This window comes from Anser cygnoides, chromosome 3 (assembly GCF_040182565.1).
Source record: "Anser cygnoides isolate HZ-2024a breed goose chromosome 3, Taihu_goose_T2T_genome, whole genome shotgun sequence".
In the NCBI taxonomy this organism is placed as follows: Eukaryota; Metazoa; Chordata; class Aves; order Anseriformes; family Anatidae; genus Anser; species Anser cygnoides.
The window spans coordinates 92,865,499-92,881,498 of NC_089875.1; positions in this window are offsets into that span (position 1 = coordinate 92,865,499).

Genomic DNA, 16,000 nt, shown 5'->3' on the forward strand with positions numbered 1-16,000 from the left:
CCTTGAGCCCCTTGAGCTCTCCTGTACTGCAGCAGGCTGCATGCCAAGATCTTCCCCTGGAAGAAGGGGGAGATACCCCTCTAGGTTATTCCCTGAGGTCAGGAGATTCCTTACCTGCAACAGATACTCAGTAAGTAACTAATAAAACTAGCTTGTTGAAACTTTGCAAGTAATTTGCTAAGCATGCTGAAACTTTGTAATCTTAGTTAAGTGATATAAAAGACTGATTGTGCATATAATCCTTTAGACATAAACTATTAAGTCTGGAATTTGGATAGTCCTAGCTAGACTCCTTGAAGTTTGGACTGCAAAAGGGACTTCATTCTGAATCTTGTGGACTCAATGTGAGGGTCTCCCTGATGCTTTCAGTCTGGCCCTGACCTCTGTGTAGTAACTAATCAGGTGACCTTGCCACCACAAATCTCATTGGTGTCACATTTACCATTACAACTTTTTAAATCACTGTTTTATTCATGATTAAGTTTTTCTAAATCACTGTTATTAATATATTGCTGCTTCTGTCTCTCATGATTGAAGTATACAATTCTTATAAGAACACCCTGCAGTAACAACACACTTCAAAAAAAAGAGAAAAGGGTTGCAAAACTTTGGATCCAACACTGAGTTAAATACAAATAGCTTAGAGTAATTATGCCAAAATATTTGACTTTTTTTTTTCCCTAGCAGGCATGTCATAGGACATTTCTGATTGTAATATATATATATATATATATATATATATATATTTCATAGCTAAAATTTACAGCAGTACCTGGACACAATACTCAGTAGATTGTTTATATATCAGTGACTATTTCAAGATAAAGCATTGCTAATCAGCTCTTTAAGGGTATATCAGGAGACATGTAAGCTAAGTTTTAGAGTTTTGATCATAAATTCTGTAACTAATTCAATTTTGTAATGAACATCTTAAGTTCATCTTATCAGAGAACTATATAAAACTAAAAGCTTTCCAGCAGATGAGGGTATGTATTTTTATTTTCTGTTTGGTTCTGCCTGCAATTTTCATATTTATCCGTGTTAAATTCAGATCAGGTTAATATTATTAGAATTAGTAAAACTGATGTATCTAATAGCAAAATGAGATGAGAGACACAGAACTAATTTTCCTTTAAGAAAGATCAGAATAGTTTGCTCAGGATCTCAAAGCAGTGCTAGTGATTTTTCTCCTTTCGGTTTCACTTCCTTTCCTTCACATTTTTTATTTATATAACTCAAGAAAATAAAAGGTTAATTTGGGAGAAATTGGTACAAGCTTTAAAATCAATATACTGAGATGAAAAACTTAGCAGCAAGCATGTTGGGTAGTTTACTTCCATTTGGTGTGGCTGTCTGGAATGAAATGAATTATTTCCCATTAAATGCAACAGCTTTGGGGACAGAAATACACTGAGTCTAAGTGGCTTACTGAAGTGTATGTCTGTGTGGAAAAATTAATAGACCACCACACAAATTAAGTGAAAGATAATAAAATAAATAAATAAATAAATAAAAACTAAGATGAAATTTTATAGACTGCATTTATACTTTCCTTCCTGGTGGTTTTGAAGCGCTCCCTCACACCCACCTTCAAGCTATGCCTGCTCACCTGTTCATCTTTGAATTGGTCTGTGAACACTGGGAGAAAAAAAGATTCATGTGGAAACAACACAGGAGGAGGGCAAGGACTTTATTAGACCTCCCAGGACTTCTTCATCCTTTGTTTTAGCAAAGAAAATTTGAGAGCATTTTATCTGGGAGCTGGTCCAGTCTGTTAACAGATACCCTGCAAGGCCATGAGATATTCTGTTTTGTATCCTTACATATGAGTTCACAGACTGTGCTGGACACTTGAGGTGATGGTATCTCATATGTTGAATGAATGAAAATGCTACACTATTGCTTCTCCAAGAAAATCTCATGTGCAGGACTCCCAGTGGAGCAAGAAGATACCTTAATTGTACATTTACAACAAGAGAGCCTCAGTGGCAGTGTTCATCACAGCCACTGTATTTCCTCTTTCCATTTCCCTTTTGGCCAGGACATCTAGTACCAACATCACTGTTTGACAGTCAGGTTTTGATTGCTGTAGAATGCATGCCTTATCAACCAATCAGCTTTGAGCTCTGAACATGTTCCTAGTCTCAATATGATGAACAGTTCTGTGTTCATAGATGTTTTAGTATTCTAAGAGTTATGTGCAGCTACCAAGTGCAACTTGTAGACTTTGCCTACTCTTCACCGTTTCTCTTTATCAACAAGTAGCAGCGTCTGGGGTCACTCCCCAAGCTGTTTTGCAATGGACATACCTCAACAAATACTCAGGAAAAGAAGTGCAAATGAAAGCAGTCATTACTTCAGTTTCCACAAACTTAATTTTTCAAGTCTATAGAGAGATCTCAAGTCTACATTAAAAAAAAAAAAAAAAAAGTTAAAATTACAAAGGTAGGATTGTTGACATAAGTTAGTAGTTCAAGGACCAAAAGACCAAAGCATATAACAATCTAAATGTGAGAATAAAAAACAATAACAATAAGAAAAAAAAAAACAAACAAAAACCACAGGAAGGCTATCTGGGGGCAGGCTAGCTAGTAACTCAGGCCATTGAGGCCATCAGTGTTGTTGGGCAGGACAAAGGCAGCAGCTCTGCACCCCAGAGAACGTCTCCCAGGAATTGTCATCACCAATTCCCTCCTTGCTGATGCCTGCCCAGCTGGTGAAGGTTCATTGAGTGCCATTCATGAGTTCAGACACACCAGGGCCTAGCTTCATAGCTTATTAGATCCTATCAGTGTTAACCAACACATAACTGCTTCATATTTTTAGTCTGGATATATCCTACTTGCAGAGTGTATTCATATCTAGCTAAAGATGCTCAAACAAACTGGCCCAGGAGAAGAGTGGGAATTACAGAAAGACAGCATCAAATATTCACAATAAGAACTGAGACATCCAGTAAAGCAGTAGACAGATATATATGCCCACTAAGGTTTAAGCTTCCTGATTTCAAAAGACCAAAGCATTTCAAATTATGTTATGAGTCTTTATGTAGGTGGCTAGAAATATGGTTGGTGCCTAAGTTTTTACAGTTTTACACTGAAGTTGCTTAGATGCCAGAAATACTGCTTATGCATTTATAAATACCTTGGTCTTGACAGTAGAGAGCAACTTGGCTGTATCAAAAGTAAACTCTGCCAGACTCATTAAAACAGCATTTCTCTTTCTTGAAGGATAAGTAGATAATTTTCCTCATGGGTGAAGCATAAACCTGTCTTTTCAAAGGAAAGATATAGAGGTCTTTTTTATTAATTTATATATATATATATATTTTACTATGATCAGATAAGAGACCTGAACTCAATTTGTATCTCTGGACAGGAATTCAAGTCACACATTTCTTATATGATATATAATAATGCCTTATTCTAATGTGGCAGTAGTATTAAGCCAACATAAAGGAAAAAAAAAAATCTTTTTATAAAGGCGAATGCATTGGAACCAGAAGGAATATGTGTAAGCCTAACTTTCTTGTCTACTAGTTAGTACGTTCATCTGAGGACTAGTGGGTTCCAGCTCATCACCCTTTTTAAATATTTGATCAGTGCTTTTACAAGGTAAAAGGTATAAGTAACACCTACAGCCAGCACCAAAACACCCTTGGACACCTATCTAACAAAAAAGCTATTCTTTGAAATTGGTTTGGACTTGAGTAGGATGATAAAAGAATGCCCTGATCCTTCTTCCAGAGTACAATAAAAGCTGGGGCTTTTGAGTTACTGGATTTTAATCCAGTAAGGTAAAGATAGATATAAAGTCTGCACTTCCATGGGCTAAATTAGAATGATACTCTTCAGCTGCTGTATATAAAAAAAGATAACATTAGTGTCAGATACACCTACCTTTCTACTTCAACAGCAAATACTGTTTGCATTTCTTTTGGAAGAAAATTTGAATGCACTTAATTGCCAGGAGGTACCTCTCCTCTATGAAATCCAAGTGGTGAGAAATGCTCAGGATATGAAATGCAGTTGGAGACCAGTCACTCACTGTCTTCTGTTTTTTTGTTGTTGATGTTGTTTGGTTGGTTGTTGTTTTTTATTATTATTGTTATTATTATTACTACTACTATTAATAATAATTATTATTTATTTTGTTTTGGTTTCTACTTGCTAAGTTAGTCAAAATACAGTTGTTTTTTTTTTCACAATTTTGTAAAATCTTTTTGTAACAGACAAAAAAAAACAAAAAGCAAAAAACACCCACATATTCACACTCCTTACTTCACAGCCAAACTTCCTTGGAACTTTGCTAGAAAAGTTGTTAGGCCTTATTCTACAGTGGGTCCTGCCCAGTCAGCAACTCACAGGCACTTAAGAGGCAGATTGTTGCCCAAGGAGGTGATTTATTAATACCAGCAGTGCTGACTAACTCCTTTACATGAAACAACACCATGATTAGAAATGAGTGAAAATGTCTCATGGTAAATAATCTATGCTGATTCAGTATTTAACAGAGCCCATATTTCTTTACCTTTGAAGAATACTTCCAGGTGCAATACCTGGATTGCAGTATTTCCAATACCACCTCAATTCTTTTTCTTCTCTATAGAGTTCCCAGGTTTTCCTTATTCATTTTTCTCCCTAGTAGCCTAAGTGAACACCATAACTTTCCACTTCCTGTCATACAAATGTAATACCTTATTGTTTACATCAGTAGTAATAGACAACGTGAAGGATTATTTGTTTATTTTTAGGTGTGATTCATCTGAGTTAAATTTAGATGTCTGGTGATGACATTTACATCTGACCCAATCACCTTAGACTTACAGTAAGCAGATGAATCACCTGAGCTATTCTTCATGTCTATGCTAATTATGAAATCTTTTTTGAAAGTACTGATTTCTCCCTACTGGCTACATGTGGAAAGGTGACTATCTCAAATGTAGGAATTTATTTTGCCTAGATAAATTCTAAATTCTGTGTCTTTAGTTATTTGCATTTCAGAAGTCCCATCAGTCATCTAAATTTCTGTTTTAGATTATTCTTACCCTACTTTTATTGGAATAACCGAGATATAAATATCAATAAAAATAGTATAAATAAAATGTAATGAGAGTAAACACTAATTATTGACATCAAGAAAATACTGGATTCTGTTATTTAACCATTTTTCTTCATGGCACATAGAAATAATAAAGTATTGAGAACATAACCTAAATGGAACATACTTATTAATGTATCCTATACACATCATGCATTTTGATTTCCAGTTTATAAACACAGTGTCATATAGCTGTTCTTTTTGATAACAGGCCTTAAAAAATTTTAGACTATTCAATTTTTGAGAATTAGGAAATTGGTTACAAAAAAAAAAAAGGGTAAAAAAAAAAAAAAGCTTCCTTTAGATTTGAACACTGGATTAATTACATAAGGCAATATAAGCCAAATCATCCTTAAATATAAAGAAATCAGTATGACCTGGAATTTACTGGCCTTTTTAGATTAATTAAGGAACTCTAAATAGTTATAGCTTTATATCTTAAATAGTGAGTCTTTTTTTCATAAGGGAGGATCACCTGCTATCTTGTATTGTTCTAAATGTTTCCTAGAAAACAATAAGAAAAGCTCATGTAGAGCAAGAAGGTCACAAGAACCACAGTTTGACATTTTAATTTTAGTAAGAGTATTCTTTGCATCCCTTGCCAAGTCGTGTTCATCTGTGCCTTGGCTTTCCTGATCCCATCCCTAAATATCTGAATGGCATCCCTGTACTCTTCCCAGGCCCCACGTCCCTGCTTCCACTGCCTGTGCTTTTCCTTTTTACACCTCAATTTGACCAACAGATATTGCTCAGCCATCCTGGTTGTCTCTGATCTCTGTGCTTGATTTCTTACACCTGGGGTTTGCACTCAAAGAGAAATGTCCTCAAAGATTTGCCAGATTTGATCAGTTCCTCTGTCTCTTAAGAACAATGTCCAAGGGCATGTCATACACTAGGTCTTTAAGCAGATGGACTTTCACTTTTCTAAATTTCAGGGTCCTGATTTTGCTCTTTGTTAGGCCCTTATTCCTCAAGATTATGAACTATACCAGGGTGTGGTTGCTGCAGCCCAGACAGCCTCCAATCTTAACGTCTTAAATAAGTTTATCCACATTGTTGAGCACCAGGTCCAGTAACACTTCTGCTCTAGTTTATTTGTCTAATACCTAGACCAGGAAGACCGTCCTCGATGCACACCAGGAGTCTCCTGGATTGCTTACAGCCTGCTGTGCAGCTTTCCCAGCAGACATCCAGGTGGTAGAAATCCCCCATCAGGCTGACAACCTTTCTCAAATTTCCTAAAAGACCTGATCTAGAATTTAAGTAACTGGAGTTCAATCTCTTCTCAGCTTTCTCAGCGATCTTTCCTTGTTCTACACCCTGTTAGCAGTTTTCTAGCCATCTACTAAATGTTTTACTGAATGAGCATTACCACCAGCTCCTTAAAGAGTGAGCTGAACTTTTGTTTCAAAAAGATATGGAGAAAGGATCAAAACTGAACTAGCACAGCAACATGTCAGCTAGCAGCTACATTATGGTGACTGCCCATGTGAGTACCCTATACTTATTCTAAAGTGACTTGTTAAACCACTTAATTCCCTTCAGGTAAAAAAGGGAACAGAAAGGGTTGTAAGACTCATGATTGATTTAGAGCTTTAGAGCTGCACCCAAATCCTAGAACCTCCTCTCAGTGTTTCTCAGTGTCTATTTCTAGTATTCTCAAGTAGACTGTTACAAATATGATTTTTAGATTCTGAATAATACCCCTAAAGTTATTATACTGAAAACTAAAACAAACAAAAAAACAACTTTCTACTTTCCAACATTTTTTTTTTCTCATGTTTTCTTCATTGTTCTATTCACCCTTCCACTGTTCTTAAGCATGTCTGAAGGGTATCAAGAAAGTAGAGAACTGGAATTTTATTATCCTATGTTGCCCTTTGGTGTGCCTGATCAACATAATGATTGTTCTAAGAACAGAACAAATCATGGCTTATGATCATGTTTGTTTAACACTTAGGTTGAAGTGAAGATAATGAAAATACACTTATATTAACTTTCTGTTTAGAGCCTTTAGCGAGTAAATGTTTGTCATAAATTCATTGAAACCTGAGAAGATATAATGGGAACATTGCTGAACATGCCTAAATATGAAGATATATATTATTTTCTGGGAAATGAAAGCTGTATACTTGGGAGAGGAAGACAATGGACACAGTTTTCCTTTAAACTATGTGAGCATTCAGATCACTACATTTATGGTTAATAACATCAACTTCTTCTGTTCTAAAACAAAATAGTTAGTCATCCAGTTATATTCTGAATGTAAAATAAATTTATAGACATCAGGAACAACATATTACTGATAGGAACAGAGGTGAATATGAATTTCCCAGTTGTAAACTGGGCTAAATTTATTAGCCTGCCCCAAAGAGCTATGTAGGTAAACATGTGGTGGGGTTGAGACGCATGTACTTTTGTAGTGGGCATCAGGAAAGTACTGCAGGTAGAATACAGCTTTTATTACTTAGCCAATAAAGACCTTTCATATCATGTTACAGATACCTTGGTGCTCTGCCTAAGATAATGACTCCAGGCAGTCATAAATTATCTTTTGAAGAAAAAGGTTATCTTTGTATTGCTTATATGACAAATAAACACTATGTTTGGTGTTGATCTTCCTTATCCAACTAATGAATGGCACTAATGGGGTCTGGAAGGAGTCACCTCTGACTGTAGCTGAAATGTATGCTATTTTGTAGCTTTGAGAAAGGGATTATACAGGAAAAGGAAGCATGTAGGATTGTATCCACCTTTAATGGGTCCAGATAAATACTCCATACAGTTTTGGAAAGCAGTTTTGTGATTTTTAAGAATATACTTTTTTGTTTGTTTTCCTGTTTGCCTTGTGTTAATTCGTTGGTCCTGCAGACACCACCCCAAGAATAGAAAGGTTGTGTCTTCTGTTGGTTGTTGGTTGGTTGGTTGGTTCCTGGAGAGAACAGGCACAATATGAGCTCCTGATTCCTGTACAGAGATTACCAGTATAGTAACAGTTCAACTTGGAGACCCATCTTGGAGAACTTGGAGACTCCATTGTACTTCTGAGAATCACTGTATTAAAAGTCACAAAGACTCTTAGAAATCCGCTGTGGCCCCTGCTTTCCACTGTGGTTGAACAAGTCTTTCATTTCTGGTCACCCAGTTGTCCTGCTCCAAAACTGTCCACTCAGACTGTTCAGTAGATTCTTGGCTAGGGAAATAGGTAAATACTCAACTGAAGAATTTTAGTACTTTAACACCAGGATGAAATGAAGCACACAGATTCAAGTTTCTGCTCAAATAATTTAACAGATAGGTTAATATGCAAAGCAGAGAAATGGTGAGAAATGGTCAGAAATGGATATTTTTATAAAGAAAGCAGCGAGAAAATTCTTCACAGTCAAAAGGCAAGCTTAGTTTGATATGTGTGGAAAAGTCAATCAGACCCTTCTTTAACACTTTCTACTGGCCGAGCTAAGTGCTGACTTAAGCTATTTCATGCTGTGATTTGATGCGATAATAAATATGGCTTTAGAGTACTTACTACTGGATCAAAAGACTTCATCCATATGACTATTTCACCAAGCAGGTTTTATAAGTCTTTAAAGGAATAACTTTTTTCTTTGCTGGCCTTATTCTCGGTAAAATATTACCTATCTTCAGCACTCTGTCTTTATGCTGCTCCAGGTGTCACCTACAGACTTACAGCAAGCATAAAACTTGGTTAAAAGTATGAAGTCAGCATAGAAGTCACATCACTGATTACCTGGACAGAAATGCAGTCCTATTCTGCAAGCTGATCTGCAGTGCTTTGTGATTCAACAACAGAGGTAGTATGAAATTAATATGAAATCATGTAACGTAACTACAGGACCACACCTTCATAGATTTGCCTCTTTTAAATCCTGTTCTCAGGTGAGACATTTTATCTGGCTGCTCAGAGAGTAAATATGTTCTCTGTCTATGCCATACAACTTGACACCATAGTTCACTGTCTTGTCAGTCAAGCCAAGTTGTGTGGGGCTATATGATAAATGGGATCTCTGAAGTGACCGGGTTAGAAAAAAACAAAAACAACAACAACAACAAAAAAAAACACTCCAAATCATCTTCGGTGTTGTTACTGTTGTTGAGCTCTTTTTTAATATATATATATATATATCATTTATTTATTTTTAAATCCAGTGAATCCATTTGAAATTTTCTCTGCACACAGCTGCATCAGAATAGATTGAGAAAACAGCATACTGCTGTGTAGGCTAAGAATAAATAACTGGGAGATAGGAGCAGTTACAGTTTTGTCACTAGAAGAAAGCATCAATGAACAACACCCTTAGGCTCTTAATTCAGGTTTATGGATTTCACTTCCAAGCTGGATGTCTAACTTTTAGACTCTCCAGCACATGGCATGATAAATGTCCAAGTCCCTTAGCTTCTTTATTGTGTCTAACTCTTGTTCACTGTATCTGTAACACATTTTTAAACTGTTTTTAACAGTTACTCTGCCTATAGTTAGCTGTCTGTGATGTCTATGGTGAGTGGAAAAAGACAACTTTTTAAAGACAACTTTAGTATGTGGTGGAACTGCTAATACATTCCTATGCTTCCATTATTCAAGTAGTAGAGTTGAGAAATACAAGAATATACAGTGATTCAGTTTTAAATGTTATATTTTTGCAGTTATTGTTTTGTTGTCGTTAAGTTCTTAGCAATTCTTAGCTTTTACTACAGCTTTGTAATAATGATTGAACAACTTACACTTCAGATGTTGACATATTTTAGTATACTGTATTTTTTATTATTATTATTAGCAATTAAAATGAGAACCTTAGGCAAGTAAGGTTAATGTGCTATATTGCTATTAAGTATAATAAATCAATTTACTCATTGTTTGTGTTATGTAGAAGAAAGATGTAGGTAATTTTTTTCAAAATATTCATCATACATTTTTAATAGTATGTCTACAGAGACCTGAGTCCTGCAATTTTGCACCAAGATAAAGCTAAGCTAGTTTCAGTCCCACTAAGGAGTGGCAATGTCTTTATCTTTGTATTTTGTGCATGGTAAAGAAGGTTTAGCAATACATATTGAGACCACCTGTCCATCATGTCAGTCTATCTAACCAATTTTGCAACAATTTACAGTATTATCATTAGAGAAGGGAAGGCGTGTTTGAATCCTTTCAGACACAAGAGGAGCATGAACTCTTATGTACCTGGCCAGGTACCCTAACCATCAGGAAAATGGGGTCCTGTGGCCGCTATCACATTTAAAGGAAAGACATTGTTAGCTTCTGAGAACTTATAAATGCCACTGTAAGGATTATAGACCTTTACCAAGGACAAGATCATTACCTTTGCTTGAATAGTCTGAGGCAGTAAAGTGCTGAAATGAAGGGTTTTAAAGCTTTTTCTGCAGGCTAGCTCTAACAAGCTTTCTGCTCTGAATGCCAGGTGGGTTGTATTCTACCATTCCCTCCTACTTCTGCTGTACTTGTTGGACAAATTTCAGTCCACATCTGCAATTTGACAGAAGGGAAGTCTTTGAAAGAATTATAATAGATCCTGGATCTGTCTATAGACAGAAAACATGGAAATGCTTACTGGCATCCACTAAATTAACTCTAGAAAGTTTTTCCCTTTTTTAGTGTTTTTAAGCTAATAGTTTCTGTTCTTTGAAACACATTAAAATTACATCTTTTCTAAGCTTTATTTAAGTTTTGTCTTAGTTATAGTATGGGTCAGAGTATATGAGTAGCTGAAGAGAAACATATTTTTCAGCTTTTTGATAAATTCACATATAGAATTTGAGGGCTTGGTTAGACACATTTTTTACCCATTGTTTTACAAGGTAATATATTTAAGGAAATATTTGTATGGAGGCTTGAAGGCTCAGTATAACCTGTCCCTGCATTTCTTCCATAATATTAAAGAAAGATCTTGCACACATCTGAAAAGCAGCTTGATAATTCTTATTTAAATCTCTCAAAACTCCCTCTAATGTCATGCCTACTTACGCCCTTATGTAGTTATGTAGAATAGAACCAGACAGCAAGCTGTGGTTATTCCTTGCTGTTCATATTTCGTTCTCATTTTTTTCTTCATTTTTTCATTTTTTTCATTTTTTTCCATTTTTTTCATTCTTTTCATTCAGCCATAGTCCTGCCATTCCTTCTATGCCTGTTAGAAAAGAGAAACAAACAAGAAAGCATTCAGTCACCAAAACTGTGCCACTCATCACTGTTTTTACTTGCTTGGAAGTTATGTCTCTATTTTAGCCCTTTCTGATTTGGCCTCTCATTGTGCCTTTCTGATTGTAAGCTCTGCTGGGTGAAAGTTGTCTTTTTATCTGTATTTGTTCAGCATGCAGCACTACCTTTACTGGGGCCTTTGGGTGATACTGTCCTACAGTAATCATCTTCATTAATAGCAACAAAGAAAAGCTGTTTCAAAAATGAGAGGACTGTGCAGTGCAGGTCAGGCCTGGGCCTCTGGGACATCCTTTCTGTTGAAGGTAGTTAGTTTTCCCTTTAGAGATTTGGAATACTTTTTGACCTTTTAGGTGCAGAAGAGGTTCCCTTCAATGATCAAAATCCCTCAGCCTTTCAACAAAGTTATTTTAAAACAACAACAAATCAGAAAAAAAATAATATATATTCTTCACTGGGGCTTCCCATAGTTTCTTGAAGTAACCCACTTTCTAACCGTTAACTCACAATAATGTGGCAATTAAAGATGTTTTGATACGTGCTCAGATCTGCAGACATAGTTGATAATAATTTGGAGTGCAATGCTCAAGTAGGTAAAGATCTGCAGAAAGCTGATTTGACCTCAGCTACCTCACGGCATATGATGCTATCAAGGAATAAATTCTTAAGCAAAACAGAAGACAAACCAATAGCTTCAACAGAAAATCCTATCAGAGTAGAGACCAAAAAAAACCCACCACACTTTAAAATGAGTTAGGTAAAACTTACAGGCTATTCAGTAGATGGCTTGCCAGTTAATTTAGACAGGAACAATCAATTTACCCTTTCTCCAAAATGGTAATTTTATTTATTTATTTATTTACTTCAGGTGGTTAATTGCATGCATATTCAGATATGTGTATGATTAGTGAAAACTCAGATAATGATTCCTTTATGACAATAAAGATATGTCTTTATAAAAATAAACATTTTCTGGCATATAAAATAACAGATTTGTTCTCAAGGCACTTGAAGAATTAAACCTGAAAGTGCTTTACAAGATCTAATCAAGATGTTTTCTTGATTCTTTTCTTTTGGAAAGAAAAAAAAAATCTTTATTATAATTGAATGTTGATTTCACAAACTAGAAATTTCTCGTCTTGATTTTCATCAAGGCAACTATATGTGAGCAAACAGAAAGGCCGGAAAAGTTACAGCCAATTATCCTTGCTATCCTTGAAGAACATGTATTTGACTAAAACATATTTTCTTAGGAAACCAGTTATGGTAAGATTCCAAAGCAGTCTAAGATGAGAAGTGGGCAGGTAAATGAAACAACTCTTCATGACTAAGAAAGTGATCAGTAAAACCTATTTTCTTCCTACAATATCCACTTGCAAAAATTAAATGATCACTATGATTTCTGGACTGAATTTCTGGACCCTCAAATGCCTAAACAGTAGCAACTAAGTTTGTACAAGGCTCTTCTGGTTTGAACTTCACCTCCATTTAGAGGCGATGTATAGAGACCTCTGGTATACTAAGTACCCAGTCCGGTAGGTTCACTCAAATCACATAGAAAACAATCTCCTTTTTAAAGTGTAAGTTACAATAATTTTCTTTCAAAATGTGCCACGCATTTTTTTTTTTAACAACTCCCTCCCCCCCAGTCTATCTAATAATTTAAGTAGGACAGGGCAGCCTCACACCTTTCATGCTGAAGTTGACACATTAGAAGATGGAAACAAAACAAGAAGAACCAGTGTTTTCATGCTAAAAACATCTTGGATGCATCTATAGTTCTGCTGGATATTTATGGCTCATGAGGCTAACAGGACCACTGATGTCAAGTCCATTAAATCATATCTAGAGTTGTAGTATTCCTGCCTTTATGTCCACTGGCTTTTGAGAAAGGACAATCAGTTGGGTGTTCTGAAATGGTGCACTAAGCAGGCATCTTTACAGGCTTGAAAACCACAGGAGGCACTCTCAATTGGGCCTTCAATCACAGTTTTAAAAAATATTTAGCAATGGAAAGTCTACTGCTTCTGTTGTTTGTTTATGACAGCAGTTAATTATCCTCACTGTTAAAAACCTGTTTTCTTTTGTATTTTACTTTGTCTGGCTTCAGTTTCCAGCCCTTGATTCTTGTTACACATTTCTCTGTTTCATTAATAGAAACTTTATCATTTTCCTACCAAAGAAAATACACGTGCACTGTAATTAGACCTGGCAGGCAAATTGTTTTCATATCTCACAAAAGCTTTTGCCATTTTCAAAAATTTAGGAGTATATTTCATGAGAGAACATAAAATGTAAACCAAAACTAAATACAATTTCACTTCACCATGTAAGTAACAATATTGAAATATTTTGTGAAGATTTTAACAACTGGATTCTTTTAGACTTTTTTTTTTAATTTTTGAATGTTACCATGATGTTTCCAAATCATTTGTTCATTAAACAGAATTAATCAAGCTCTTAATTTTCTCAACCTTAAGGACTTTCCTTCACCTCCAGAAGTGTACCTGTAATTCTTTTTATTTATACTTTTGCTTAGCGACAGCACTATGATTTTTGATTATTTTGTTGCTGTTCTCAAAGGTGTTGTACATGTGCAAAAATACTTGCCCTCTAATCTCTGCTTTGTCATCAACAGATAAGAATTTTTCTTAAAAAAAAAAAAAAAGTTTTTCTTTTCCTCATAGTATTTTCTTTGGAGTTTATGCTGAATGTTACCTTTTAGACTGCTCCCTCTCCCACAGCATTTTTTTTTTTTTTGGCTTATTAATTTCCAAATCCTATTTATGATAGGATCCCTCTTTTATGATCCCTCTTTTGCATGAAGTAGCCCTTCCATTTTGTGACAGGAGTACACATTTCTAAACTCACGTTAAGACATCACAGTCATATATATTATAAAACTTGTTTTGATGTTTTTTGTTGTAAGCTATATGCAACCTATAGCTAGTCTCCTTATCCTTTATATTAGTCCCCCTATTGCCTTTTAGATCTGTTGTCCTTGTCACATCTCTTCACTTTGACCCATACTCTTTGTCCATACTCTTTTTTTTTTAATTATATTATTTTTGTTTTGCTTTAATCCTGTGGGCCAGCTGACTAAATGCCTCTTACATGTTTCAGTGATTCTCCTAGGAAGACCTTATAATAATTTGTCTTTCTCCTCAGATACAGTCTCAGACATTTCCCTTTGTCCAAATACTGTATTATATCAAAATATCAGTATTCATATATCATTATATCAAAATATCAGTATTTATCACAGGACTTTGATTGACTTTAACTGGTTTGCCATTTTCAGTAAAACTTTGTTTACGGATATCAGAGAAAAGAGGAGGGAACAGCCATCAGGAGTTGGACTTGATTATCCTTATGGGTCCCTTCCAACTTGGGATATTCTATGATCAAATGAACAAAAGTCTTTTTTGCCTCTTTCAGCTCTTAATGTAGATTTAATCATCTTCATCGTTTTAAAGAACTCTTCTGTCATCTGAATCAAATTCTGATGTCAGAACATACTATTGTGTGAAATAATCCTTTAACAAAGGATTATGTGTTAGCATTATGTGTTAGCATTTAAGAAAAAAAGATGATGAAAGAATTGTGAGTCACCTCAAAAATGTTGATTTTTTGGTCATTCTGCTCCTGTATTTGCACATTGAATTACCTCCCATTACCAAGTAAAAACCTAATGCAACAATTATCTAATGTAAGTAACAATTACATATATTTATTAAAGCAGGGAGTGACAGAACCTACAGATTTAATAAAAGCTAGATGAGATTATGAATATGACCATACTACCTAAGTAATGGTAAGAAAATAGTTATGGCTCTGCCATACTTCCCTTAGGGTTCTCCTTTTTCTGTCATGTCTATACTACATAGATATATACAGTCTCACTTAACTGTTGCAGTCATACTAGTAAACATTCATTATTTACATCTAAGAGTACCTCAGTCTTTCCCTGCAAATGATCATTCTATGTACATATATATATTTATATATAAAAATATAGATGAGATCAGAGTCACATCAAACTATTCATCCAGAACCAAATGTGAATTTTAAAACACTATATCTACTAATGTTCTGGACTCAAAATATTTTTTTATTGCATATGTGACTAGGTAGGTATTTCACTGTACAGTGGAAGACTACAGTCCTGACTCTCACAGGAAAGCAAATGAACAGGTGATGCTTTTACATGTGTTTTGCTAGTATGAGGTTATAAAAAGCTGAAATAAAAATTATCTCACACACAAGAGAAGGGAAGGGAAGGGAAGGGAAGGGAAGGGAAGCCTTGATGGGGGGGAGGGGGAAGAAAGAAAGAAAAGAAAGAGCACAAGTTATAATAAAAGAAAAATGACATCTACAAGACAAGTGACAATGACATGAAGGTGAATACAACAGCAAGAAGAACTAATCAGCAGCATATCTACATGACAGTGCAAGTGACAACACCGAAGCTGCCAGTCCAGATACTTGAGAATTGTGCCAGGGAGCCATAAGTATTTGCGGAGGAAAAAATCTGTACAGTTTGACATCTTTGACTGCTGCAAAAGATAAGGAGGATGAGCACTATAATGAGCTGAGAATAGTACATAGCCTGCTTCCACCCACCCCCCCAAAAACAAAGAAAAAAAAATAAATAAGAGTATAGGACTTTTATTATTATTATTATTATTATTATTATTATTATTATTATTA